Source organism: Pteropus vampyrus, unplaced genomic scaffold, assembly GCF_000151845.1.
Source record: "Pteropus vampyrus isolate Shadow unplaced genomic scaffold, Pvam_2.0 Scaffold18, whole genome shotgun sequence".
Classification (NCBI taxonomy): Eukaryota; Metazoa; Chordata; class Mammalia; order Chiroptera; family Pteropodidae; genus Pteropus; species Pteropus vampyrus.
In genome coordinates, this window is record NW_011888799.1 from 2,151,047 (window position 1) to 2,155,245 (window position 4,199).

The 4,199-nt window shown below is 45.6% G+C and overlaps 1 protein-coding gene across 4 annotated transcripts in view; it reads right to left on the reverse strand.

Moving 5' to 3' along the window:
- The window catches only part of BTBD9 (BTB domain containing 9), a 366,504-nt gene extending 363,155 nt beyond the window's left edge, over window positions 1–3,349 (reverse strand). The window contains exon 1 of one of the 4 annotated variants that reach the window (XM_011354554.2): window positions 3,198–3,349. The gene's annotated coding sequence lies outside the window, so the exon portion shown is untranslated. Of the gene's footprint in view, window positions 1–2,861; window positions 3,070–3,197 lie in introns of those variants that run through there. The other 3 variants (XM_011354556.2, XM_023527551.1, XM_011354555.2) reach the window with 3 other exon arrangements.
- Between the last annotated feature and the right edge of the window lie 850 nt (window positions 3,350–4,199).

A 4,199-nucleotide genomic window follows, 5' to 3' on the forward strand; every position in this document is an offset into this window, starting at 1 on the left:
GGGGGAGGGGAGGTACAACGGGAAAAGTCTAGCTTTTTAGAATGGAATAGAAGACCCTTTCATAATTTGGCTACAACCATACCTTTCCTGTCTCATCACTTCTGCCATACAACAAGCCTACAAGAAAGAGCTCAAGGTTTTCTAAAACTCCATTTAATTTTATTATTTGGCCACCTGCTTATGCTCTCCCCTCTGCCTGGAATGCTTGTTTCCCCTCTTACAATTTGGCAAAATTCTACTCAACCTTCAGGGCTAAGTTCCATCCTTTTCTCTTTAAAGCTTTCCCTGACAATTTTTCCCCAAACTGACATACTCTCTCAGCATTTTATTCATTCTAAAAATGATTAACTCTTATCATAACATATCATGGATAGTAGTTTGTCTCCTCCGGCAAACTCTCAGTATCTCAGAGGGTATACTGTGTCTAATTCTTTGTCTTTTGAGCGCCCAACACAGTTGTTTAGCCACTGCCAGCACCCAATAAATATTTGCTGAGTTGTTAAATAATGCAACATTTAGTGTTGCAACTTTACACATCTTAGGTTAACAATTCAACTTCAGGTCTGCACACCACTTAAAAGGACTTTCACATAAAAGATATTGTAAAGACCAAACATCAATATTTAGCATGAGCATATATAATTTTCTCAAACCTTTTTGGCAATATTTTTAGTATCCTTTTTTAACTAGTTTCCTTTCCCATCTAACATTATTTGTATTTTTACAGGATCAGCAGTAACTGCAAACCTCACAGGCCCCTATAAGGGATAATCCCAAGCAAAACTGTGTCACTGAGAGTGGCTGGATAATTGCTTTGGGTACATTATTTCAGTAAATTTCCAATGAAATGCCCCAAGCACATCAAGTAGATTTTAGAAATGGGAATATGCACTGCTGACTAAATGCATAAGATTCACACACATTACTGAGGCATTTATTCTAAATTAATAATTGAAAACAATAGTATAGAACTACCCATTGCTGCTTTAACTATAATATCCTTTCATTTTAAATAAGAATAACACTTAAGACTCTACTCTGAGTACAACCCCCTCCCACCCAACAAGCAGACTCTAACTTGTTATCAATGGGATGCTGATAAGCCTGCCTTTGTCTTAACACTTTCCCTTTCCAACATTCCTTTACTAGAGACCTTCTGCTCCAGTCATGGATAAGTCTCCTCAATATACCCCAATGATTAAATTCACACTATTTTACTACGACCATGCTACCCTGAACACGCCGGATCCTGTCTGATCTTGGAAGCTAAGCAGGTCTGGTCTGGTTAGTACTTGGATGGGAGACCGACCACCTAGGAAGACTAGGTGCTGTAGGCGTAAAAAAAAAAAAGAGAGAGAAAGAAAAGAAAATACTCACACTATTTTCTCAATGTATGATTTATCTCTTTCTAATTCAAATTTTATGCTTCTTTCAAAGACCAGCTCAAATCTTACCTCTTCCAAAGTGTTCACTAACTCAGTCCACCGTAAGTCTTATCTTTTCTAAATTTCTACCACACTTAAAGTATAACAGCTCACATAGCACTTGTTTACATACTACCACATTTAGTTTCATAATTATATATATATACACATATATATGTATATATATATATATATATTCACACACACACTTTATTTTCCTAGCTAGGCTGTTTGCTCTTAAAGGAAAAAAGCCGGGTCTTCTACGTCATTTGTAATCCCACAATCCTCCTCTCACATGAAGCATAATACTGGGCAGAGGGGGCACATGTATTAACAATTTGAAGGAGTGAACTAAATGCTTGCTATACAATGATATACCACTTATATAGTGTGGCATATAATATCTATTGCTTGCCTACTGTGTAGCAAACACTTTGTAGGCACTAGTGATACTGCCAGGATGAAAACAGAGGTAATTCCTGTCCTAAACGCTAATAATAGTCCAGAGAGCAAGAGACATTGAATTTCAAGAACTCTATCACAGAGCAAGGTTATTACTAGTTCCATGATGTAAGAACCTCAGGCAACATACTTTGTAGATCCTCAGTTATGAAACTGAATCACAGAATTTTATATCTGAATGAAACTTAGAAGTAATTTCCTTCAATTTTCTTGCACGACTCATGATTAAACTTTAGTATAGTCTATCTTTCTACCAGTTCTAGGCATTGCCTTAATTGACAGTCGGAAAAGACTGACTTCTTCCCGACCTCCAATTCTCCTGTCTCCCAAGGATTGTAACTACAACCGCCACATATCCACCCATGAGAAGTCCAGAGCACTCAGAGGAGAGCATTGGGCTGATTTGCTGCACTCCGGCTTTTCAAACCACCATTTTCTAGCCCGCATGCTAAACAGAACCTGTAACTTTCAATCTAGTATATAGCAAGCCTGTACTACTTTTAAGGAAGACAAAAAAACAAAAAACAAAAAAAAACAGTGCTTCCATACTTCCTTGGCCCTAATGACAGAAGCATGACAACGGTTCTGGGAAATAAAACAGCTGATTTGCGACTATGAGGAAGTAAGGACTGAAGATGGATATCCGCCCCCTTGGCCTCAAAATCTGCAGCAACGATGTGATAAAATGCACAGAGCAGACAAAGTTTTAGGTGTGCATTAAGCACGTGCACATACATGTGAAGTTGGAAACTAGGCAACAGGTTGGCCACCCCCTATCTCTAATGACAGATCGGTTCCCCTAGGTCGTGGGTGTGTCTGACGCCACACGCAGGCACTGATTCACAGCTCTCTCCATAACAACCAGCTTGTCCTCCCAGCCCCGCCAGGGCAAGGGCTGAAGGCCCCAATAGCGCCAAACTTTCCGAACCCCAACCCCAGCGTCCCCGGTTCCGCCTCCACACGGTCTCAGACAACCTCATCTTAGGCGGGATGAGAGGCTGCTCCGGGACTCCGGGCTTCTCCTGATTCGACTCGGTTTCGGGAGCCCGGCAGAGCCACCCTGAAGCCCCCAGACACCTACTTCCCACTACACCTTTCAGAACTACTGTCTTCGCTGGCCCCTCGCTGCCGATTCCGAGAACGCCCGCATCCAGAAACTGACCCTCGTCAGCCCCCGTCCCCGGAGAAGGCAGCGAAGGGGCGTGGAGTGGCGCGCGCGCGGGTGCGGTGGGGGCGCGCGTCCCCGCGCCCCGGGCCCGCGCAGCAGGTGCGGCCAGGCCCCACCTCCCCTGCGAGGCCCCGGCTACTCACCCCAACAAGGTTCCTCTGCGACCTAGCCGCCGGCACAGAGGCCTCTTCCGCCTGCTCCGCTGCCTGCTCGTAACCACCGCCCCCTCGGCAGATGCCGTCGCCGCCTTCCTCGCCGCCGCCGCCGCGGCGCGCGCCCGCTCTCACGCACAACGCCGTGGCCGCGCACGCGCTTCTGCGCGCTGGCGTCACTTAGCAACCGATGGCGACGAGTGGGCGGGATCTGAAGGTTTAGGGCGGCGAGGTCGCCTCAGGCAGGTTTTGCGGCTTTTCCTCACCCGCCGCACCCGCTGCCCTCCGGAGCAGGGGGGCTCCAGGGTGTGACTGCCCGGCCGGCATCTGGCTCCGGGTAAGTCACGTTACTACGTCACTGTATGGCGTCACCGATCTCGTCACTGCGGATGGGATGGTCCCCGCCTTGATCGCCGTGGCGAAGTTACAGGGCGCCTGTGGTGGAGAGAGCAGTGGCTTCGTCCAGTCTGGCATGGATCCCACAGGCTACTTCTGCTAAGTGTAGGAAGGTTCTCAAAGGAGTAAAGGAAGGAACTGACTGCACACTTAATTATGGAAGACTGCTAAGTGACACTTGTTAACTCAGGAGCAAGGGAGTGATGGACCGAGCCTTGAATTCCTTTGACTCTCAGTTTCCTCGTTCTATAAATAGGGATAACAATACCCATTCAGCTTACATTGGAGAGTTGTGAGGCTAAAAGGAAAGAATGTATGCAAAGGTGCTTTATAATGCTTTAATTGTAAGAGAAGGCAGTTGAAGAAAACAAAAGCATGGACTTTGGAGTCAGAGAAACCTAGGTTCAAGGCTGAAACTGAATAGTCAATTCTGCTTGATGCTTGGGCAAACTGGAGGATGGGAGTGTGGCAATTTGGAGAGAATTCATGAGTAAATGTCTGAAAGAGAACATGGACTGGAAGAGCAAGACTTGAGGCCGGGAGATTAGTTTTAAGGCCATTGTCGTACTCCATATAAGAAGTAATAAGAGTCTTAAC